Below are 25998 nucleotides of genomic sequence, written 5' to 3'. Positions count from 1 at the left end.
ATAACAAAGGAAATATACACGTTATACTACAGAAATATTGCTGTAATTGTACAGACCTGGAGAATCCTGTCTCCAGGTAATTTTTACCATACAATACAACAGAATATGGCATTTTTTTTCGCCATTTTTCCACACTTGGAATTTTTTTCCCGATACATTATATGGTGTCATTCAAAACCACAACTTGTCCTGCCAAAAAATAAGTCCAAGAAGAAAAAAATTATAGCTCTTGATAGAAGGGGAGTGAAAAAACACACCAAAAGGCAGAAAAAAAATCACCTAGTGATGAACAGGTTACAGAGGGGCTTGTCATTATGGTGCTAGGTTCGGACATATTTTTCCCCCATTCACATCCTTGCCATGACCCTTGGTTCAGTTCTGCATCCACTGATAATGCCATTCTTCTGGAGAAGAAGCCTTGCCCAATTGGGGATAGGACAAGTCATGGCTGGCCCCTCCCGTCAAGGGCCCCACGGCTGCCCTCAGCCATCATGGTGTATGGACCCTGGTCTTCGTAATCATATAGCAATGAGACTCGTCCATCTTTCTTTTTTCCGCAGTCCTCACATTGACATGGGTCTGGACGGTGTGGAGATATTCACTAATGGCTCAGGGAGTCACCATGAGTTGAGGAAAGCTTACCTTAGAGTAGATCTGGTCACGTCCACAACTACAAAGGTGGGCACCACCCCGATCAGCTGCTCCGTATGTACCGATCTGTGGAGGTCGGAGCTCTCCCACATGAAGGCACAAGTCGCCCGGTGGCATTTCCTGAAGGAGAATTAGTTGCATTATTCCTCACGCCTGTGCAATGCTGGTAGCACTGACCTCCTATGGGGCATGATCTCATTACTTTGTGTTACAGAATGGCGGCATTTACCTTCTCTCCAATCTACGGGGCTGCGACAGCGACCGACTCTACTATGATGGCTGCTCGATGATCTCGATCAATGGAGACATCGTAGCTCAAGGCTCACAGTTTTCTCTTGAAAATGTGGTAAGATAAAGAATATTAATATGGGGTATTCTTATAAGGAGATTTTTAGGGTGACTCTAATTTGAGAGACACAACCAGGAGGGCAGGCGGTAGAGCGGCTGAGTCGGTGTTGTGATACCGGAGGCCTTTATAGGAGCACTGAACAGTTGACTCGGCATCGGGACCAGTTGGGGTCATTTTTTGGTAGGAGACACCTTTTAAAGAGACCATAAACCTATAACCTACTTTTTTAATGAATGGAAGGTGGGCTCTTTTTTGACACCCTCATCTATTAGCCAGAGCACCTACAAAGAGCCTCTTGTTCTGGAGGACTCAACATGTCCGTGCATTATTGGAAGTATGTAATGCCTCATTTCCCCTCTGGGAGCGCTGCATTGGAAAGGATGATCAGACTACAGTTGATTGCAGGGGGACACCTCTAACGAAAAAGGTGTTTTCAAAGTGGACAAGTGTGACTTATATACGACATAGACCACAAACAAATCATTCATACGAACCTTGATGTCATTTTCACGCAAGTGAAAACTATTTTTTTTTTGCAGGAGTTTAAAGGGGTTTTCCAATTATTAAAAAAAAACATGCAGCAGACTCTTAAAATATATATATAAAAAAAAAAAATCTTACACTTGCCTTAGGCTGGTTTCACATTAGCGTTTTTTAGTGCAGCGCATCGTGCGCTATCGGTCGCATGCGCTCCTATGTTTAACATGGGGGGCACATGGTCTTGCGTTTGCACGCGTCCGTATGCGTTTTCTTGCGCATGCGTTTTTTCGTTGTGTGCGCCTAGGCGCGCCAGACGCAACCTGTTGCATGTTTGGGTCCGCCGAAAGACATAAAAAAATGCATGCGCACGCTTGGGCACGGAATGCGACAAAATAACGCATTACAGTCTATGGGAACGCAGGCGTGCGCATGGACACGTTTGTCAGGCGTGCGCATGGACACGTTCGTCTACGTTTTAATGCGCATGCGTTTTTGGCGTAAAAATGTGTAGACACTGGTTTTAACCCCTAGAGAATGAATGCGCATAAAAAACGCAAACGCATGCAAAAACGCATGATGTGTTTTTATTGCGCACGATGCGCTGCGCAAAAAAATGCTAATGTGAAACTGATCACTTCCAACTCCTTCCAATGCTGCACAGGTCCCCTGCGGTCTCTGTGGCTCGTCTCCTGTCCAGGATGGGCATGCGACTTCTGCAGCCAATCACTAACTGCACGTCACTGCTGAGGCTCCTGATTGGCTGCAGCGGTCACATACGGATTCTGAACCTGGAAGAACTTCATAAATTGCTGGGTGATCTGGGCATTAGGAGAGGAGCATCGGGGATCGTTAAGGTGAATATGAGCCAGATGTTAAAATAAGAGCGGAAAACCCCTTGAACATTTAATTTAGGATAAGGTATTAAAATTGACCTAGTGGGGGTCTGACTCCCAGGAATGGGTTGGTGGGCCAACTCCCTGCCCCTGAGCTTCAGTGCGGTATAGCTCAGGAAATCTGCAGCGGTTCCTCCACCTGTGATTTTACTTTTGGCTTTGGATGCAAAATGTGAACCGTTTTGATCGCTTTTGTCCTTGATCCCACAGGAAGTTCTCACGGCCACGTTAGACTTGGAAGACGTCCGCAGTTACAGGGCTCACACGTCATCTCGCTGCATTTCTGTAAGAGACTTCTCAGTTTGCCTCAAATCTAATATTAATCAAAACGTCACCTATTGTCTTGAAGACTAGGAGTTAAATGTTAATATCTCAATATAATAATATATATTTTTACTGTGATACGGGCAGATTTCACATGCTCTATAATTTACTCCGTATTTTAGTTGATCCCCCATTCACTTGAATAAGCATGAGCTGCAGTACCAGACACAACCTACAGACAAAAGTGGCGCTGTTTCTGAACCAAATAAGTCATTCTTTGTCATATTGTGCAGGCGAGCAGAGTGCCCCCTTTTCACAGAATACATGTGGACTTCTCGCTGTCCTCCTTTGATGATGTATGTACCCTCACTTCTGAGCCAATCCAGTGGAATTACCACACCCCTGCGGAAGAAATAAGGTATCAGGAATTCAACCATTGGAGGAGAGGTGACATTTTGCAATTTTTATTCATTCACAATTGTGGTTGTGATTTCAGCCTTGGACCTGCGTGCTGACTCTGGGATTATTTACGACGCAGTAAACAGGTAGAGTATATTTGGAGGTGCAGTCCAGAGCCCCCCATTAGCAGCAGTCTGGGGTCTCCCTATAACGGCAGTCCGGAGCCCCCCTAAAACGGCAGTCCGGAGCCCCCCTATAACGGCAGTCCGGAGCCCCTCTATAACGGCAATCCGGAGCCCCTCTATAACGGCAGTCCGGAGCCCCTCTATAACGGCAGTCCGGAGCCCCCCTATAACGGCAGTCCGGAGCCCCTCTATAACGGCAATCCGGAGCCCCCCTATAACGGCAGTCCGGAGCCCCCCTATAACGGCAGTCCGGAGCCCCTCTATAACGGCAGTCCGGAGCCCCTCTATAACGGCAATCCGGAGCCCCCCTATAACGGCAGTCCGGAGCCCCTCTATAACGGCAGTCCGGAGCCCCCCTATAACGGCAGTCCGGAGCCCCTCTATAACGGCAATCCGGAGCCCCCCTATAACGGCAGTCCGGAGCCCCCCTATAACGGCAATCCGGAGCCCCCCTTTAACGGCAGTCCAGAGCCCCCCTTTAGCAGCTGTCTGGGGTCTCCCTACAATGGCAGTCCGGAGCCCCCTTATAACGGCAGTCCGGAGCCCCCCTATAACGGCAGTCCGGAGCCCCCCTTTAGCAGCTGTCTGGGGTCTCCCTACAATGACAGTCCGGAGCCCCCTTGTAACAGCAGTCCGGAGCCCCCCTATAGCAACAGTCTGGATGAGTGTGTGGCTGAGATGTGACCTCCCTTTATTCCATGTAATGCATTTGTAGCCCACCCTGTGACTTCTCTTGCCTTTCAGGGGGGCTTTCTGCTTCCTCTCAGCGGTGGGGTGGACAGCTCGGCAGTGGCCTGCATTATGTTCTCCATGTGCCGTCTCGTCTGTCAGGCCGTGGCTGCCGGCAGTAAGTCACACGTGGGATATTTTATTACATTCAATGGTTTTTCTTTAATCTTTTACCCATTTCTGATATTTTTCGAACAATGACGACGTTCTGTCCGATGTCCGTCAGGTGGTTGGTGACGCCGCGTACAATCCCCGGACACCCCAGGATTTGTGCAGTCGCCTCCTCACCACCTGCTACATGGCCACCGAGAACTCTTCACGTGAGACACGGGAGCGGGCCGGGATGTTGTCCCAACAAATAGGCAGGTACTTTTGGGCTTTCCGAAACCACATTAACCCCTTCACCCCCAAGGGTGGTTTGCACGTTCATGACCGGGCCAATTTTTACAATTATAACCACTGTACCTTTATGAGGTCATAACTCTGGAACGCTTCCATTGATCCCGGTGATTCTGACACTGTTTTCTTGTGACATATTGTACTTCATGTTAGTGGTAAAATTTCATTCAAATAACTTGCGTTTATTTGTGAAAAAAATGGAAATTTGGCAAAAATTTTGAAAATTTCACAATTTTCCAACTTTGAATTTTTATGCCCTTAAATCACAGAGATACGGCACACAAAAAACTTGATAAGTAACATTTCCCACATGTTTACTTTACATCAGCACAATTTTGGAACCAAAATTTTTTTTTGTTAGGAAGTTATAAGGGTTAAAAGTTGACCAGCGATTTCTCATTTTTACAACACCATTTTATTTTTAGGACCACATCACATTTGAAGCCACTTTGAGGGGTCTATATGATAGAAAATACCCAAAAGTGACACCATTCTAAAAACTGAACCCCTTAAGGTGCTCAAAACCACATTCAAGAAGTTTATTAACCCATTAGGTGCGTCACAGGAATTTTTTTGAATATTTAAAAAGAAATGAACGTCTAACTTTTTTTCACAAAAAAAATACTTCAGGTTCAATTTTTTTTATTTTACCAAGGGTAACAGGAGAAATTGGACTGCAAAAGTTATTGAGCAATTTGTCCTGAGTACGCTGATACCTGATTTGTGGGGGGGAACGACTGTTTCGGCGCATGGCAGAGCTCAGAATGGAAGGAGCGCCGTTTGACTTTTTCAATGCAAAATTGGCAGGAATTCAGATCGGACGCCATGTCACGTTTGGAGAGTCCCTGATGTACCTAAACAGTGGAAACCCCCTACAAGTGACCCCATTTTGGAAACTAGACCCCCCCAAGGGACTTATCTAGATATGTGGTGAGAACTTTGAACCCACAAGGGCTTTACAGAAGTTTATAACGTACAGCGGTACAATTAAAAAATCATATTTTTTCCACAAAAATGATCTTTTCACCCCAATTTTTATTTTCCCAAGGGTAACAGGACCCTAAAAGTTATTGTGCAATTTGTCCTGAGTACGCTGATACCCCACATGTGGGGGTAAACCACTATTTGGGCGCATGGCAGAGCTCGGAAGGGAAGCAGTGCCATTTGACGTTTTTGGCTGGAATTGAGATCGGACACCATGTCGCGTTTGGAAAACCCCTGATGTACCAAAACAGTGGAAACCCCCCACAAATGACACCATTTTGGAAACTAGACCCCCTAAGGAACTTATCTAGATGTGTGGTGAGAACTTTGAACCCCCATGGGCTTCACAGAAGTTTATAACATAAAGCCATACAATTAAAAAATCATATTTTTTCCACAAAAATGATCTTTTCACCCTCAATTCTTATTTTTCCAAGGATAACAGGACCCTAAAAGTTATTGTGCAATTTGTCCTGAGTACGCTGATACCCCACATGTGGGGGTAAACCACTATTTGGGCGCATGGCAGAGCTCGGAAGGGAAGCAGCGCCATTTGACGTTTTTGGCTGGAATTGAGATCGGACACCATGTCGCGTTTGGAAAACTCCTGATGTACCAAAACAGTGGAAACCCCCCACAAATGACACCATTTTGGAAACTAGACCCCCTAAGGAACTTATCTAGATGTGTGGGGAGAACTTTGAACCCCCATGGGCTTCACAGAAGTTTATAACATAAAGCCATACAATTAATAAATCATATTTTTTCCACAAAAATGATCTTTTCACCCTCAATTCTTATTTTTCCAAGGGTAACAGGACCCTAACATTTATTGTGCAATTTGTCCTGAGTACGCTGATACCCCACATGTGGGGGTAAACCACTATTTGGGCGCATGGCAGAGCTCGGAAGGGAAGCAGCGCCATTTGACGTTTTTGGCTGGAATTGAGATCGGACACCATGTCGCGTTTGGAAAACTCCTGATGTACCAAAACAGTGGAAACCCCCCACAAATGACACCATTTTGGAAACTAGACCCCCTAAGGAACTTATCTAGATGCGTGGTGAGCACTTTGACCCCCCCAGTGCTTCACAGAAGTTTATAATGCCCGGGCGTGAAAATAAATAATTCGTTTTTTTTCCACAAACATGATCTTTTAGTCACCATTTTTTTATTTTCCCAAGGGTACCAGGAGAAATTGGACCCCAAAAGTTGTTGTCCAATTTGTCCTGAGTATGCTCATACCCCATATGTGGGAGAAAACTACTGTATGGGCTCACGTCGGGGATCGGAAGGGAAGTAGTGATGTTTTGGAATGCAGACTTTGATGGAATGGTCTGCGGGTGTCATGTTGCCTTTGGAGAGCCCCTAATGTACCTAAACAGTGGAAACCCCCCACAAATGACCCCATTTTGAAAACTAGACCCACTAAGGAACTTATCTAGATGTGAGGTGAGCACTTTGAACCCCCAAGGGCTTCACAGAAGTTTATAATGCCAGGGCATGAAAATAAAAAAATCGTATTTTTTCCAGAAGCATGATCAATTAGTCCCCAATTTTTTCATTTTCCCTAGGGTAACAGGAGAAATTGGACCCCAAAAGTTGTTGTCCAATTTGGCCTGAGTACGCTGACACCCCATATGTGGGAGAAAACTACTGTATGGACACACGTCGGGGCTCGGAAGGGAAGCAGTGACGTTTTGGAATGCAGACTTTGATGGAATGGTCTGCGGGTGTCATGTGCGTTTGGAGAGCCCCTGATGTACCTAAACTATTGAAACTCCCCACAAGTGACCCCATTTTGGACACTAGACCCCCCACGGAACTTATCTAGATGTGTGGTGAGCACTTTGAACCCCCAATTGCTTCACAGAAGTTTATAACACTCGGACGTGAAAAAAAAAAATCATTTTTTTCCACAAAAATGATATTTTTGCCCCCAATTTTTTATTTTCCTAAGGGTAACAGGAGAAATTGGACCCCAAAAATTGTTTTGCAATTTGTCCTGAGTAGGCTGATACCCTACATGTGGGGGTAAAACACTGTTTGGGCGCATGGCAGAGCTTGGAAGGGAAGGAGCACCATTTGACTTTTTCAACTCAGAATTGGCTGGAATTGAGATCAGACGCCATGTTGCATTTGGAGAGCCCCTGATGTGCCCAAACAGTGGAAACCCCCAATTATAACTCCAACCCTAACCCTAGCCCTAACCCTAGCCCTAACCCTAGCCCTAACCCTAGCCCTAACCCTAGCCCTAACCCTAACCCTAGCCCTAGCCCTAGCCCTAGCCCTAGCCCTAACCCTAGCCCTAACCCTAACCCTAGCCCTAACCCTAACCCTAGCCCTAACCCTAGCCCTAACCCTAAGGCTGTGTGCACACGCTGCGGATTTTGCTGCGGTTCCGCAGCGGTTTTGGCTGCTGCGGACCCCAGTACCATGATTCCCTATGGGAATCAAAAACCGCAGTGCAGACGGTGCGGAATTTTCCGCGCGGATTATCTGCGGTTTTCAATCCGCAGAAAGAATTGACATGTCAATTCTTTCTGCGGATTCTCCTGCGGTTTGCCATCTCCTCTATTGAGGAGATGAAAAACCGCAGGACAAAACCGCAGAGCAATCCACAGGTAAAACCGCAGGTCTTTTGACCTGCGGTTTCACCTGCGGATTTTACAAAATCCGCGCGGATGAATCCGCACCTAATCCGCACCTAATCCGCAGCGTGTGCACACAGCCTTACCGTAACGGGAAAATGGAGATAAATACTTTTTTTTTAGTTTTATTATTTTTCCCTAACTAAGGGGGTGATATCGGGGGGTTTGAATTATTATTTATGGCGGTTTTTATGTTTGGCGGCTGTCACACGCTAAAAGACGCTTTTTATTGTAAAATAGTTTTTGCATCACCATATTTTGAGAGCTATAATTTTTCCGTATTTTGACCCACTGAGTCATGTGAGGTCTTATTTTTTGCGGGACGAGTTGACGTTTTTATTGGTACCATTTTCGGGCACGTGACATTTTTTGATCGCTTTTTATTCCTATTTTTGTGACGCAGAATGAACAAAAACCAGCGTTTCATGAATTTCTTTTGGGGGGGTGCGTTTACACCGTTCCGCGTGTGGTAAAATTGATAAGGCGGTTTTATTCTTCGGGTCAGTACGGTTACAGCGATACCTCATTTAGGTTGTTTTTTTATGTTTTTGTCGGTTTTATGCAATGAAAACTATTTTATATAAAAAATAATTATTTTTGCATCGCTTTATTCTGTGAGCTATAACTTTTTTTATTTTTTCGCTGATGATGCTGTGTGGTGACTCGTTTTTTGCGGGACAAGATGACGTTTTCAGCGGTACCATGGATATTTATATGTGTCTTTTTGATCGCGCGTTATTACACTTTTTGTTTGGCGGTATGATAATAAATCATTATTTTTTGCTTCGTTTTTTATTTTTATTTTTTAAGGGGTTCGCTAAAAGGGTTAACTAATGGGACAGTTTTATAGGGCGGGTCATTACGGACGCGGCGATACCTAATATGTGTACTTTTATTGGGTTTTTTTTTTATTATTTCCAAAAAATGGATTTATTGAGGGAATATTTTTTTTTTTTTTTCTAATTTATTTGGCGATTTTTTTTAATTTATTTTTACATTTTTTTTTAATTTTTTTTTTACTTTATAACATAGTCCCAGGTGGGACATCACTGTCCTGTGACAGATCGCTGATCTGTCACATCACAGATCACTGTGACAGATCAGCAATCTGTCACAGGCATTAAGCAGACTTCCTCTTGCCTGCGCTTTGCAGGCACTGAGGAAGCCAGCTTCCTCAGGCCCCCGAAGGCCCCCGTTGCCATCTTGGATTCGGGGGCCTGGAGGATAGGAGCCCCCCGCAGCAGCGCTGCACATTGCGCTGCCGTGGGGGGCTCAGGGAAGCACGGAGGGAGCCCCCTCCCTGCCGATGCTTCCCTTTAACTCCCGGTACACCGCGATCATGTTTGATCGCGGTGTGCAAGGGGTTAACGTGTCGGGGGTGGTCCGTGACCGCCCCTGACACATAGTGCCGGGTGTCAGCTGTGATAATCAGCTGACACCCGGCCGCGATTAGCGGCGCTCACCACGTGGGCGCCGCTGATCGCGGTAGACGTACTATCCCGTCCACGATCATACGGGCCCGGGTACCGTGGACGGGATAGTACGTCGGATGTCAGGAAGGGGTTAAAGGGGGATTGTAATCTAGGATATCCCTTTATGACCCCACTTGATGCTGAAAATAAATGGGACCTGTCCTTCAGTTTTCCCTGCGCACTGGGTGTTTCCGCTAAATGGGGCCACGCTGCAGGGGGCGCAGTGCTCTATCAGTGTCGTGGCCCCTCTATTCTCATTTTCTATGAGGTTAACACTAATCACAAGTCATGTAATGCTGCCAGGTATGTTGGCAGATTTGGGGCGCAGTTTTCGCCATCAGCCCTATAACTTGCCAGCCTTTCTGATTATGTTCGATGCTTTTGTATCTTCAGTTACCACCTGACCCCGAACATTGATGCTGCTGTTAAAGCCGTGATCGGGGTATTCACGATGGTGACCGGCAAAGCTCCTCAGTTCCGCGTCCACGGCGGGAGCAGCCCGGAGAATCTGGCACTGCAGAACGTTCAGGTAATGGGTAGAACAATTGATAATCGTCTTATTATCACGTTCCTTCTTTCGGTTACACCCCGTCCTGTCCCGTCTCTCTCCAGGCTCGGATACGGATGGTGGTCGCCTACTTATTCGCTCAGCTCAGTCTTTAGACGAGAGGTTTGCCTGGTGGTCTGCTGGTTCTGGGCTCGGCCAATGTCGATGAAAGGTATAACACACGACTTACGTCTAACGAATCACATAAATGTGGGGGCCCCAACAATCCTGAAAAATTGACCCCAATTTTGGCAATTTTTTTTTTTTTACGCCAATTTTTCGGGCTAGCGCATTTTAATGGCAGCAGTTTTTTTGCATTAGCCATGTGACATTAAAGCTCTGCTCGCTTCTGCATCTCTAGGTGACGTGCCGGATTACCCCTGCAACTTCATCCAGCACGTCAGTCCTACTGCGTACAAAATAAGCATACTTTTTTTAAAACATCTATGGAGTTTTTGTGCGTTTTATCATAATTTTGTTTTTTAATTTAAATAATATTTTGTTATTTTTATAACATTATTTAACTTTTTTAGACTTTTATTGTAAACCCCTTGAAAAGAACTTTATGGATCCCTGGTATAAGACACAGTATTGCTTCTTTTATTACACCTATTATTGACTCACTGACCGGCATCCTAGTAGAATCCGGTCTAATCGCTTAGATGCCATTGTCGCTATTGACCGCAGAATTGGAGGGGGTTAAGTGGCTGGGACTGGAGATATGCCTGATTCTTGCCTATTGCTGTAGAGTTTCAGCTGTGACTTCTGCTGCTGCCGATATGATAGAAATAATGACTGTTTTCATCCAGAAACAGCGCCTCTCTTTTCCATAGGGCTGTGTCCTGTACTGCAGCTGCACACCCTTCACTCAACAGTTCCAGTTGAGGCCCATTGAAGTGTGTCATATGGCAAGTCATTAACCTTTTATTTCTCCTTCGCCTCATTGGGGGACACAGGACTGTGGGTGTATGCTACTGCCGCCTGGAGGTATATCTATGAAGGAAAGCTGTGTCGGAGGAGTATCAATGCCCGCATTCATGAGCTGGTCTGGCAGGTGGTAGTCCCAAAGAGAGAGGCTTCAATGGTCCAGGAAGCATACCACAATGGAGCTGGACACTTCGGATGGAAGAAGTTGGAAGCCTTGCTCTGGGAGAGATTTTACTGGGCAGGTATGAGGAAAGCCATTGAAAAGTGGTGCCGGGAGTGTGGACAATGTAACCTGCGCAGAAAGGATCGAAACAGCCAGAGAGCTCCTCTACAGCCAATAATAACCAAACAGCAACTTGAGTTGGTAGCCCTGGACCATGTGAAGCTGGTCCCAAGCCGTTCAGGCTACATCTATGCTCTTACCATCGTGGACCACTACTCAAGATTCCTGGTAGTTGTGCCTGTCAAGGATCAAACAGCCAGGACAGCAGCCAGAGCATTCCAACAGCACTTTTGCAGGCCACATGGATATATCCTGAGCAAGTGCTTACTGATCAAGGTCCCGCTTTTGAAGCAGAAGTGTTCCAGGAATTCTGTAACTTGTACGGTTGTAAGAAGTTCAAGACAACACTATACCATCCACAGACCAATGGCATATGTGAGAAGATGAACCAGGTGGTGATTGACCTACTGAAGACATTGCCTTTGGAAGAGAGGAATCTGTGGCCAGAAAAGTTGCAAGATCTGGTAGACCTCTACAATCACATTCCTGTGAATTCCACCACCTGTACCCCAGCATACCTAATGAGATCAAGACCTGGTAAGCTGCCTATTGATGTGGACATGGGAGTCCTGACACCTGAGGTAACATCACCAGATGCTGACTGGGATACAGAAAGACAACAACAGTACCATGGAGTTCAAGAGTGTGTGGAGAAGAGTCTAGCACAGGCAAGACAAAAACAGGAGAAGAACTACAATCAAAAATGCACCTGCAGTTCCCTTGTCACCAGGAGAACAAGTCCTCAAGAGGAAAAGAAGATTGCATAAATTGGATGACCAATGGGAAGCTGAACCCTACACCATCTTACCCTCAAACCTTGACAACATCAAAGTATGCCTTATTAGTAAAGATGGAGGAGAGACCTCAGCAGCCATATCAAGAGATCATCTGAAATTGTGCCCTGATCTGTTGAAGGAAAGAATGGAAGAACAGAACAACATCCAACCCTTAGAGGAAGAAGAGAAGGTCAGCACTATACTTGGACAATTCCCTGCAAATTGGACTAAAGTAAATGATGCCATAGTGTTGCCAGTGTTGACATTTCCCCAACTGGTAGTACAAGAAGAAGTGATTCCAGAGAACTCTGAAAATCAGGAAGCTCAGGTAGCAGATGCCATACCCGCAGTGGAGCCAGAGAACCCTCGTCCTGCCTGTGGTGAATCTGTCATGCCCACAGTGACTCTAAGAGCTAGCAGACGCTTGCTACCCAGTTTACACGCAACATCAGTAGTTAGACCCGGACAACGAGTTCGGTCCATAACAACACCAGTGTTACGCAGATCTACCCATACCACACAAGGTATACCACCCAGTAGATTCCGTATCTAAAATAAGTTAAAGTAATGTAACTGTTAACATGTACATACATAACTGTTCAAGTTTTGTGCCTAGAGATATTCTGTAAGAACTTTCCTTTTTGACTTTTTCCCATTTGTTTTATGGACATTTTGGCCACAGGACTGTGTGTGGTTACTAACCTTGTAAATAGTTCACCATTTGCCCAGGAATGGACTTATCATCATAGGACTATTTTTGGAGCTTTTGGTTTTTGTAAATTTTTTCCCTTTTTCAAATCTTGTAACATTTATAATTGTTCATACTGTTTATATGTTTCACATGTTTTTCATCAGCCCAGGAATGCTGACTTGTACTAGGGGGGAATGTGGCACCCCCAGGGGTATGGTCGCCACAGTGGCATTGCCTTCCTCCAGGGAGGGTGATGTCAGGCTTGGAAGCAAGGAAGGGTCTCTCCAGCAGGTTATCTATACATGCAACACAGTTCCCACTCCAGGCCAGCAGAGGGAGCTCTAAACCAGGATTGGGGGAGGAGCGCGCTCTGAGGGCCAGGAAGGAGCATAGTTAGTTAGTGTGAGGAGGGTGAAGTGTGCAGACGTGGAGAAGGAGCTGGGAGATCGAGCGGAGAGGAAAGGCTCCTCTCCAGAGACAGCGCATGATCTGCAGCCTGGTCTCCATGGTTGTATGAACACTAATGGTCCTGCAACAGACACCAGAGGAGTAGGAAGTTGTAAATACTCGACTCCCATCTAAGACTCGGAGGCACAACTGCACAGTGTGAGCCAAGAGAGAAATAGCGGCTACAGCTGTCTGCCATACGAGGAGTTCTGAGAGACGATAATAAGGAGGAAGTTCAATGTAACTCAGTACTGGATGTACCTCAAGTGAGCGCTAGGAAGGAGACTACACAACCCATCTGCTGAGAGAGAGATCCCTGAATTGCTTCCAGACTAGCCTGCCCTTGTACCATCAGTAATCAGGACCCTGGACTGCATTTGCCAAAGTAAAGGTAAAGAAACTGCACCCTGTTGTGTCCTTGCCTCCTTCCTGCTACCATTCCGGCACTGCTACATCCCTGTGCCTACCACTGCACCCTTCCTGCAATGTTTATCTACACTGCCCTGGGACTACAGCGTCACCTGTGGGGAGCTATAACATCCTTGCTGCGTCATACCATCAGTCCCAGAGGATCTGCATGCAGCGTCGGCTTAACATCTCCCTTGCCGAACACCACAGATGGCGTCACGAACCATTCAACTTTATTCCATCATTCAATCTCCCTTTTACTTGGGCGCCCAGGGCCACGGACTGGGTCACCGCTGCTGTGACACCTTCACCCTGAGTTATCGGCCCGGTACCGAGTACCCCACTGCCCTGGGAGGGCGACCCAGCAGCGCGTCCCACTTCTTGCATTCCTGCCCAGAGAGGCCGGGAAACTCCTCCACCTAGGCCAGGTAAGAGAGGCCTTCCTAGGTGTGTCCCACTCCTCTTACCCTTTCTGTTCAGCTGGTTTTTGGTCAGAGACGTGGCTCGGAGGTGGCTTATGTGGACTCGGGCGCAGCGGGGAACTTCATTAGGCTGAAAGAGGCAATCAGTTGAACCAGCTGATATTATTTTTCACTAGCAGGATTGCTTTTTAATTACCGATAGATTTTAGCTGGTGTCGTGGCTTTCCATGGCTTTTAGCGCCTCTCTTTCTTCCTGTGTTCAATATTTTTTCTGTGTCATTTTTACATTATTACACATAATTTATGGACATCTGTGGTTTGATTTCTTTGCCTTTGTGGTTTCAATGGGTTGTTAACGACAAATATATGTTTAGAAATATGTTTACTTAGAAAACGGTGATGTATTCAACACTTATTTCATGCGCTGTATGTATACACATGTGGGGAGGAGGACTCCCAGACAGTGAATGGACAGGTACCCGGGGGACCGCCATCAGGGTTCCTGAGGGAACGATACTGGGAGGACAGTAAAAGGAGAGATTTGACTGACGTTGTCAGGGAAACAGGGGGCGGTGCCAACATAAAAGGAGCAAGGGGCGCGCTGAAGTGGCAGTTGGCACGGAGCCTGAGAGGAGACAGGAAGCCGTGTGAGAGAAAAAGGACTGAGGCAACTGATGTTGGGGTGTTGAGGAGAGACAGGCAGGGGACTGTGAAGGTAAAACTACGCACTCACCGACAAGTGACACGGGAGAGACTTTCATCGGCGGCCCCTCCCCAGATACGTTCAGATAAGGCCACGCCCGCTGATTCCCTCCGTGGTGTGACAGGTCTGGGACCTCAAGTGACTGCTGCGACGGGACATGAATCCAGTATAGCAGCCAGGACACTGCTCCCCTGCCCTCTGCCACAGCTGCGGCCCTGTCATCACCGGCCTCAGGGGGCGCCCCCTCGCTATAGACGGCAGTAGAGGCCCCCACCCCGGTTACTGAGGGGCACTGAGCGGAGTCTGGTAACAGTTATGTTTTTGGACTGCGTCATAACTCTGCTGAGGGATGAGAGCCTCTGAAAGGACGCTTGTGAGATCCACCATCACAGTTTCTTCAGGGCCTGTTGCGCCACACCATCACAGCTTCTTCAGGGCCTGTCGCGCCCCACCGGCACAGTTTCTTCAGGGCCTGTCACGCCCCACCGGCACAGTTTCTTCAGGGCCTGTCGCGCCCCACCGGCACAGTTTCTTCAGGGCCTGTCGCGCCCCACCGGCACAGTTTCTTCAGGGCCTGTCGCGCCCCACCGTCACAGTTTCTTCAGGGCCTGTCGCGCCTGACCGTCACAGTTTCTTCAGGGCCTGTTGCGCCCCACCGGCACAGTTTCTTCAGGGCCTATCGTGCCCCACCTGCACCAATTCTTCAGGGTCGGTCGAGCCCAAATTCTCCCGGGATATCGAGGATTACGAGGCAGCCACATCAGCGATCCTTGAGCGGTCGCATCTGCGAACCCGAGCGACGCCTGGAAGGTTAAGTGCGCTATAGAAAATAAGGATCCTTAGTTTGGTCATACGTGGCCATTGACACCCGGACTAACCGGGTTGCTGCCAGTTAATATAAAAGCATTGTTTTATTGTTAGATTGATTTGAGTCCCTGCGAGGACACATTGTTGTTATCCTTTTTCTGGTTCAGCATAGCCCAGCGGCTACAAACTATAAAAGTTGATTATACAATTCAAACCCTGTCTCGTGTCTCGTCACTGCATCCTGAGAACCTGCTCGAACCCTACACTTGGCGTAGTCGGCAGTATGCAGTCTCCGAGCACGAACAGTGGCACCCCCGATCAGGGTGGGGCCATCAATTCTACAAATAGTGATGGCCCCCATTCCAGCCTGTCATTGGGGGCCATGCTGAACAACCTGCCTAGATTTTCCGGCTCCAATACTATGTTATGGAGCTGGACGGAGCAGATGCGGGGGCACTTTCGGATGCACCCAATGACCCCTGACCTGGAAGCCGAAGTGGCACTCATGGCCCTAGACGGGGAGGTGCGGAGGTCAGTGATGTTGAAACCTCCGGGGCACCGCAACTCTTTTGAAAAAGTGTTACAGATAGTGGAACAGACTCACGGAGACCCCACTAATGTGGGAGAGTTAAGGACCCGTCTGTTTAGTCGGATGCAGGCAGAAGGGGAGACGATTACTCAGTACATGAATGTCCTTCAAGAATTGCATACGGCGATTGAAAGAAAAGACGGGGTAGGGGTAGGACCTGTTGAGATTACCCTACGTGACCTACTGGTGACTGGACTGCGAGATCCACTAATAAAGCAGGCATTACGGGAGCAAATCAGAATGAATCCCCAAATAGACTTTTCAGAAGTGGGAAGTCAGGCACGGGTTCGAGAGCAAGAGCAGGGGATGGCGGTCCCTGTGGGGAAGGTCAGAGGTGTGGAGGCCTCCTCGGATGCAGTTGAGGAGCCTCATTGGGTGGAGGAGATGAAGCGAGAATTGAAAAATATTAAGGGCGAGTTGGCCGAAGTAAAGAGAAGAACCGAGACTGGGGCTGGGCGACCTAGCTTTAATCCCGGCCCCTGGGGATCACACTCCCCGCGGGGTGGTCAGTCTATACCGGCCCGGTGTTTTGAGTGTGGAGAACCAGGCCACTTCACCTGAGAGTCTCCGCGGCGTGGGAGATACACACCCCAGCGACCATTAAACTAAAGGGCTCCGGGCTGGGGGGACTCCGCTCGGAGCCGAAAACCACAACTAGGGGTGGTGGAAGCCCCGAAGATTTGGTAGCAAGATGTCCGGTGGTTTGGGCAGAAGTGGAGGGCCGGGCCGTCCGGTGTTTGGTGGACACGGGGTCACAAGTAACCATTATGCCCGCAACGTACTTTCAGCAAAACTTTCCGGAGGCAGCAAGACCTCAGTGGGGGCCCGTGATCAGACTAATAGCTGCCAACCAACTGCCGGTCCCGGTTGCCAGGGTAGTGTGGGTGCAGGTGACGTTGTGTGGTAAACCCCTTGGTCGAAGAGGGGTGGTGCTGACTCAAGGGGAAGCTGATCAACGACACCCCGTCACCCTAGGCATGAATATTTTACGAGAGTTTGGCAACCTGTTGCTCAATGATCCCACACAAAGGATTCTGAAGCAGTGGGGTTTCCGCACAGCTCAAGGACGGGTATTCCAACAGCTGGTGCGAGGTGCACGGGTGCATCAGGACTGCCGGGAGGGCAAGGCTGTGGGCAAGGTCATCGCATCAGCGGCTCCCCTGCTTGTGCTACCTCCTGGGCAGACTGTGGTGGCCCTGCCAATTCGAGCTTCGATACTTTTGGAGGGCGTGTAGGTGCAGGTGGAGCCGTGTCACTCGGAGCGCTTGCCTCCTTGCATACTGGTGGCCCGTTCCCTGACTACCGTACAAAAAGGAATCGTCCTGGTATGCTGCGTTAACCTTGAAGATCGAGACATTGTTCTAAAGGCACGGACTGAACTGGCCAAACTAGTAAGGCCCTTAGAGGAAGTGCTGCCAGCTCCTGCGGGACAATTGCGAGTCCACCCCGAGGATCCGTGGAAAGTCACGGTTCGAACCCTACAGGCCACCGAAGTCTCGGCTCAGGAGAAGGGCCAAAATATTCTGGAGCAGATGCAGGCCGAGCTTTCCGGGCTAACTGCAACCCAACTCTCCCAGGTAAAAACATTGCTTGGGCAGTACCACGAAGTATTTGCTAGTCATGAAGATGATTTTGGGTGTACCACTGCCATCACTCATGAAATTCCCACAGCAGGAGCGGCCCCTTTCCGGGAACGATATCGACAAATTCCTCCACAACTTTATCAAGAGGTGAAAACTTTGCTGGCCCAGATGCTGCGAAAAGGGGTGATACGGGAAAGTCAAAGCCCCTGGGCGGCCCCAATCGTGTTGGTCTGAAAGAAAGATGGTACACTACGATTCTGTGTGGACTATCGGAAACTGAACGCTTTCACTTCTATTGCCCCGCATAGAAGAATCCTTGTCCGCCTTGGGGAAGGCAACATATTTTTCGACCCTGGACTTAGCCAGTGGTTACTGGCAGGTGCCCATGTCAGAAGAAGATAGAGCCAAGACGGCATTCATATTACCCATGGGACTATTTGAGTTTAATCGGATGCCGTTTGGACTGGCCAATGCCCCCGGGACCTTTCAGCGGTTGATGGAGCGGTGTCTGGGAGATCTCAATTTTGAGGCCACGTTGATCTACCTAGACGATATCATCTATGCCGCCACATTCGAGGACCACCTAAAGCGGTTGGGGCAGGTACTCAGCCGGCTGCAAAAGTACGGGCTGAAGGTGAAGCCTCAGAAATGCCACCTATTTCGCTCGGATGCTCCAGTGTTGGCTTATGCGGATTTCTCACAAACTTTTATCCCACACACTGACGGGAGTCTTCACGGGCTGGGGGCTGTGTTGTCACAAGTACAAGACGGCCGGGAGAGGGTGATCGCATATGGAAGCCGCTCACTCCATGACTCCTAGCGTAACCCTGACAATTACAGCTCCTTCAAGCTCGAGCTCCTCGCAGTGGTGTGGGCCATGACGGAGAGATTTGCAGAGTACCTAGCGGGCTCCGAGGTGGTGGAGCGAACGGACAACAACCCGCTGGCTCATTTGGAAAATGCCAAATTGGGGGCTCTGGAACAGTGATGGGTAGCCTGGATGGCGAAGTTCAATTATAAAATCATCTACAAAAGAGGGGCCGAGAATGTTCATGCTGACGCCCTCTCCAGGATTCGACATACAACTCCGGGGCAGAATCAAGACGAAGAATTAGAAGGAGAAGAAATACCGTACGCCCTCACCGCTGCCGTGCTCACAAATGGCAATCCAAAAGTATCTTCCCCAGAGACCCCCAGAGGCATACTGGAAGAATCTCGGGATAAGTGGATACAACAACAACAACAAGAAGACGAGGAAGTTGGACTTCTCCGGACATGGGTCGCCGCTGGCCAATTACCCACTGATACTCAACGACAAACTTTGACCCAAGACCTGTCGCTGATGCTGCAACATTGGGAGCGGTTGGTTATCCGAAAGGGACTATTGTACCGTAAAATAACATCCCAAACAACCTCAATGACGGTTTGGCAGGTGGTTACGCCCGGAGCTCAATTACACGAACTGGCTCGAGAGGCTCATGAAAAAGGGCCCCACTTTGGAGTTAAAAAGACTTTGCAATGGTTGCAACAGAAAGCTTATCACCCACGCTTGCCGGCTGTTGTGGACGACGTTTGTCGGACTTGCCGCTTATGTGAATTGACCAAACCGCCCGCTCAGCGAGCCGCCACACAGACAATTGTGATTTCAGCACCCCTTGAGCTTCTGACGGTGGCTTATCTGACCATTGGTCCCGCATTCCAGGGATACGAACACTTTCTCGTTATGGTAGATCATTTTCACCAAGTTCGCTGTGGTCACCCCCACTCGGGATCAGACCGCAGAGTCAGCTGCCTCCGCAATTTGTAGAAACTTTATACAAGTATACGGCTGTCCTCAAAGAATACATTCTGATCAAGGAGCAAGTTTTTTGGGAAAAGTCATGGAAGAACTACATCACCTCTATCGAATTGACAAATCCCGGACCACACCGTATCACCCCCAAGAGAATGGGGCTTGTGAACGATTTAATCGGACATTGATTCAGAAGTTGCGCCCTCTGGAGAGTGAAAAGAAGGCCCGTTGGCAAGAATATGTTTCCGAATTAGTTTGGGTCTATAATAGAGTTGAGTGACTTTTGGTTTTTAAGGGTCGAGTTTCATTTCGTGAAACCCGACTTATCCAAAAGTCGGGTCGAGCAAGATCGTCCGATTATAGGGAAAAGTCGGGGTCGTCCCGAAACACGAAACCCAATGTAAGTCAATGGGGAATAAAAGTCGGCAGTGAGAGGAGGACAGGAAACACACCTACAGTGCCCATTTGAATGCCAAAAGCATCAATTCTTCTTACTTAAGCTTGTCAACCTTAATTAACTTCATAATACAAGTTACGCACTGAAAAATGGGGGTTATTTGGCTAAAGTTGTGGGGGGGGAGGGCTGGCTCCAGGTTTTCATGTGCCCTGGGCGAAAGAGCTCCCCTTTAACACATACCACAACTCATCATGCTCCGATACGGCAGAGAAATAGCGGTATAGTACAATGAAAAATACTTCACTTTTTACATCTCATGACGAGGCCCATCTATTTCTCCATACAGAATCATTGGTCCCATATAATGTTTGAAACAGTATATGATGAGGTCCACATAATGCTACAGTATATGTTGGTCCCCATGGATGAAGCTCCACTGTCTTATGGGCCCAAATAATGCTCCAAACATAATGGGCCCCATTTCTAATGCTCTAGTGTATAATGGGCCCTGTAAATGCTGCTCCAGTGTCTGATGTCCACCTTTGGAATGTTCCAGTGTATGGTGGGCCCCATCTATCATTCTCCAGAGTATAGTGCTCCCCAAAAATAGCTGTCCCAACATTGAAAACAATCAAATAAGTCTCCTCGCTAGGGAATCCCTGTACTAGTCTGGACTCCTCGTCGTCCCCATCTTCCATCTCACTGCACAGTATTTCAACCTTGCAAGTGCTGTGATCCTGAGCAAGCAGGGGAGGCCCACTCGTTGGCGACGGCACTGGCACAGGGCCCCTGATAGTACGGTGGTGTGTCTGATGGCGGGTGGGCCGAACCTGCACTTTCTTCTGCAGCTTCCTCTTTGTCACCGTGTAAGATGGAACTGTATATGGGAAGGGTAACCTGAGTTTCATCAGGGTCAGATTCAGGCTGTGTAGAGTGCGAGGGGAATGTAGTGGTCTGGGTCAATGTACCAGCAGATTCATCAAGCAGTGGCTGGGCATCAGTGCACTTGTGTCGCCCCCAGGAGTACGGTCGCCACAGTGGCATTACCTTCCTCCTAGGGAGCAACGAACGATCTCTCTAGCAGGTTAACTGATTGGGCGGCGTTATTCCCACGAGTCATGACCCTCCAAACAGCGTTCATGAAGGCAAAGTGTTTGTTTTACGTGGGCAGTATGGTTGCAAAGCTGAACCTTAAAGGAATGTCCAAAAGGGCACCACCAGGAGTGGAGCCTACGGTTTAATTCGACTCCACCTGGGAAACCTCAACCATGCCAGCTACAGAACAGATGCACACATTGCAAGCTTAATTCCGTTAACGAACGAGACTCCGTCATGCCCCGCGGTCTGAGTCCGGCTTACTAGAGGGACACGTGAGGCTCTGGCACATGAGATTGGCCAATAACTGGTGTGTCATGCCCTTACATGTCCGTGGCTGCATGTGCGCTACACTGAAAAGGCCAGCGTTTGTCGCTTACAGGTGAAGATAACCCGCTGAACAACGTTAGTGATGGGGATCTGTGATTACAATTATTACCCGCGAACGATGATTTCCCAGTAAGTGCAGGTCAACCGCAGTTCCGGAATTAGGCCTAACCGTCATTCCTGAAAAAATGAAAAACTTACGTGTGCAAACCACAGGTGCTGTAGCTTGCTTAACAGCTCGCCAGCCGTTCTCAGGCCCAGTATGGATTACACGTGATTGCACAAAGGTGAGAAAGGGTACCGTATCCCCGGATAACATGTATGGATAGCGTACACATTCAAAATATATGTCTATACATCAGGAGGCAGGCTCAGACGGTGTTAGGCCCAGTATGGCTTGCAGGTGATTGCACAAAGGTGAGAAAGGGTACCGTATCCCCGGATAACATGTATGGATAGCGTACACATTCAAAATATATGTCTATACATCAGGAGGCAGGCTCAGACGGTGTTAGGCACAGTATGGCTTGCAGGTGATTGCACAAAGGTGAGAAAGGGTACCGTATCCCCGGATAACATGTATGGATAGCGTACAGATTCAAAATATATGTCTATACATCAGGAGGCAGGCTCAGACGGTGTCAGGCACAGTATGGATTTGATGGCCCAGATTACACAGCAGAGGAGCAGGGAGAGGTAAAGATTGCAAATGCTGGGGCCCTGCCCAAGCAAGGGGGGCCCACTCATGGGCGTCGGTACTGGCACTGGGCCCCTCATAGTACAGCGGTGTGTCTGACGGCGGGTGTGCACCACCACCATCAGAGACACTTGATTGCACTATGAGGGACCCTGTGCCAGTGCCCGCACCCAAGAGTCGGCCTACCCACCTGTCCAGTGCAACGGCACTCACACGGTGTCGTGCGCTAGGTGGTGACCCTGGCCATTGGGGGGGGGAGGCAGCACAGTTAGGGAGTTTTAGAAAGTGGCATATGTTGATGTTGGACATTCAGCTGATGCAAAAGGCGAAATAGGTGAAGTACCAGGAAGAGGTGGACCAAAGCAAGCCATTTTTCTGTCACCCTATGTGTCATCAGGGGAAGGTGGGACAAAATCCTTGGAAACCCATGCATGGTTCATTTTAATGAAGGTTAGATCATCCACATTTTGGGTTGACAGACGGGTCCTTTTTTCTATCAGGATTGATCCAGCTGCACTGAAGACTCTTTCCGATAGCACACTTGCAGTTGGGCAAGCGAGCTCCTGTAAGGCATATTGGGCCAATTCAGGCCAGGTGTCCAGTTTAGCGGCCCAATAGTCAAAGGGGAATGACCTGTGTGGGAGAACATCGATATGGGAGGAAAAGTAGTTTGTAACCATAGTTGACAACTGCTGTCTCCTGTCACTTTCCATCGATGCAGTATGACCAGTTGTGTGAGCGGTATTTGAAAAATCAGTCCACAACATTGTCATGAAACCCCTGTCTCCAACGCCACTTCTGCTGTGTGCACCACGAACACCTCTGCCAAGCTGCCCCCGGCCCGTACGGCTCGTGTGAGAACCATCACCGCTGCTGTGTGTTGGGAATGCCTCAAGCAACCGATTTACCAGAGTTGCTTGTTTATTAGCCAATATTAGGTCAAGGTTCTCCTGTGGCATGATGTTTTGTAATTTGCCTTTATAGCGTGGATCCAGGATGCTGGCCAACCAGTAGTCGTCATCGTTCATCATTTTGGCAATGCGAGGGTCCCTTTTTAGGATCTGCAAGGCATAATCTGACATGTGGGCCAATGTTCCCGGTGTCAATGATGCACTGCGAGTGCTGGTTGGAGGAGCACTTTCTGGCAAATCCACATCCCTCCAGTCACGCACAAACCCTGTACCAGACCTTGCCACGCCAACATTTTCACTTGCCCCACGAGATGCATCCTCCTCCCCTAAGTAATCATCCCCATCATCCTCCTCCTCCTCTTCTTCCTCCACCTCGTCCAGGAGAGGTCCCTGAGCAGACAATGGCTGAATGTCATCAAGGATTCCCTCCTCCTCTTCCTCCTCATCAACATTGGCTGCAGATGCCTGCTCCATAAGGTGCGTCAAAGTTTGCATGAGCAGACGCATAAGTGGGATGCTCATGCTTAGGATGGCGTCGTCTGCGCTTACCAGCCGTGTGCATTCCTCAAAACACTGAAGGACTTTACAGAGGTCTTTCAGCTTCAACCACTGCACACCTGTCAACTCCATGTCTGCTCTCAAAGTGCCTGGCCGTGTATCCTCCCGCAAATGCATTATGGCCTGCCTCTGCTCGCACAGCCGCTCCACCATGTGCAGGGTGGAGTTCCACCTTGTTGCAATGTCGATAATGAGGCGGTGGTTGGGAAGGTGGAGCAATCGCTGCAGCTTCTGCATACGAACGGAGTGTACAGGCGACCGGCGGATGTGCGCGCACAGTCTTCGCACCTTCTGGAGCAGGGCTGTTAACTCTGGATAATTTTTGAGGAAGCACTGCACTACCAGGTTCAAGGTGTGAGCCAAGCAAGGTATATGGCTGAGTTTTGAAAGGGCTATGGCTGCCACAAAATTACGGCCGTTATCACTAACTACCTTGCCTGCCTCGAGATGTACACTGCCCAGCCATGACTCAGTTTGTCGTTTCAAGTACTCGGCCAGCACCTCGGCGGTGTGTCTGTTGCCCAAACACATCATCTGCAACACAGCCTGCTGACGCTTTCCACTAGCTGCTCGATAGGGGGACACATCGTGTGCAACAGTGGCAGCTGCAGATGGAGTGCTCGTACGACTGCGCTCTGTGGACGAGCTTTCGCTTCTGGAGGAGGAGGAGGAGGGTCGAACGTCTACAGCCAACTGTTTCCTATACCGTGGGCTAGGCAGCACTGTCCCACCACCGCTGTCCCCTGTGGACCCTGCATCCACCACATTAACCCAGTGCGCAGTGATGGACACGTAACGGCCCTGGCCATGCCGACTGGACCATGCATCAGTTGTGAGGTGCACCTTTCCGCTCACTGACTGCTTGAGTGCATGGACAATGCGGTTTTTCACATGATGGTGGAGGGCTGGGATGGCTTTGCGAGAGAAGAAGTGGCGACTGGGTAGGTCATAGTGTGGTACTGCATAGGCCATGAGTTCGCGGAAAGCTGTGCTTTCCACCAACCGAAAGGGCATCATCTCAAACGAGATTAGTTTGGCAATGTGGGCGTTCAAACCCAGTGTACGCGGATGAGAGACTGAGTACTTTCTTGACCTACTCATAGTGTCTGGGAGGGTGAGCTGGACTTGAGAACTGCATATGGTGGAAGTAGCGGTGGACAGGGCGGACTGAGAGAGGGTTGATGGTGATGGAGTTGTTGTTCTTTCTGATGGCCTAGAATCAGTCTTTCGTTGATATAACAGTGGGATTCCCTGACTGCTGTGGCCTTGCAACGACACCTCAACATTTGCTGCTGTGCTAACCGGTGGGCTTACAGTGGGGGAAACAATGTAGCGTTGATGACTACCTTCGTTGTGATCAGTTGCACATGTGGCACTTGAGGTTTGGTGTTGTGTCCACGCTTGCAAGTGCATGCTGGTTAAATGTCTAAGCATGCAACTGGTATTCAAATTTTTCAGATTTTTCCCTCGGCTAAAGGTCTTTGCGCACTTCTTACAGATAACCTTGGCCTGATCATGAGGATTTTGTTCAAAAAAGTGCCACACTGCACTCTTCCTACTTTGGCAGACATTTTGCGGCCTAGCACGCTGTGATCTTTTGACCCTCTGGACAAGCTGTCCAGCAACTCTTTTGATGTTTGGAACCTGTCTTTGGAGTGCTTCAGGCCTGCCAGATAACAGCTGTTGCGATGTCGATGTCTGCTGTGGATGCTCCTCATCTCAGCTATTGGAAGCAGCACCCTCTTCCCCCAATGGATGCCAATCTGGGTCAACAACTGGGTCATCCATCACCTCCTCTTCTATGTCATGTGCACCTTCCTCTGTGTCACCGTGTATGGTGGTATAGTGTGCGGGAAGGGGCACCTGAGTCTCATCAGGGTCAGAATCTGGCTCTGTACACTGCGAGGACAATGTAGTGCTCTGAGTGAATGTACCAGCAGAATCATCCATCAGCGGCTGTGCATCAGTGCACTCCATGTCAGATTCATCTTGGCCTGGGTAATTCACCATTTCACTTGATAATCCAGGCATGGTATGTGAAAACAGCTCCATGGAGTAATCAGTAGTATGGCCTGCGTCATCCTTCAATCTTGGTTGGGGTGAAGGACACAAGGAAAGGTGTGGTTCATGAACATGAGCCTCCGATGACGACTCAGTGCTTTTACTTTTTACAACTGAAGAAGAGGAGGCGATAGAGCTGGAGGCTGAGTCAGCAATGTAAGACAAAACTTTTTCCTGATGCTCTGGCTTTAAAAGCGGTTTGCCAACTCCTAGAAAACTAAGCGTTCGAGGCCTTATGTAGCCAGACGATGACGCAGGCTCAACACCTCCTGCATTCGGTCCTATTTTGCTCTTGCCACTACCATCAGATCCACCACCAACACCATCATTACCAGCTGCCAACCCCCGCCCAATTCCACGGCCTCTTCCACCAGCCTTCCTCATTTTTGGTAGAAATGTAGACAAAATCCAACAAACTATATAGTAATGTAAAGCAAGGTACAAGGTGTCTATAGGACAGGGGAGATTTTGAATTTCTGCAGACACTTGTGGACACTGGACACTTTTGGATTGTGTGAGG

At 48.7% G+C, this 25998-nt stretch overlaps 1 long non-coding RNA gene across 1 annotated transcript; it reads left to right on the top strand.

Moving 5' to 3' along the window:
• The first annotated feature begins 798 nt into the window (after positions 1-798).
• Positions 799-3053, top strand: LOC141091576 (uncharacterized). The gene is made up of 3 exons (XR_012232546.1): positions 799-997; positions 2584-2658; positions 2931-3053. It is a non-coding gene; the product is annotated as an uncharacterized lncRNA (long non-coding RNA).
• Positions 3054-25998: the final 22945 nt, after the last annotated feature.

This window comes from Dendrobates tinctorius, unplaced genomic scaffold (genome assembly GCF_039654945.1).
Source record: "Dendrobates tinctorius isolate UK_male_01 unplaced genomic scaffold, ASM3965494v1 ptg000055l, whole genome shotgun sequence".
Lineage (NCBI taxonomy): Eukaryota > Metazoa > Chordata > Amphibia > Anura > Dendrobatidae > Dendrobates > Dendrobates tinctorius.
The sequence above is the reverse complement of the archived record's forward strand: the minus strand, read 5'-3'. Positions and strand labels throughout refer to the sequence as shown.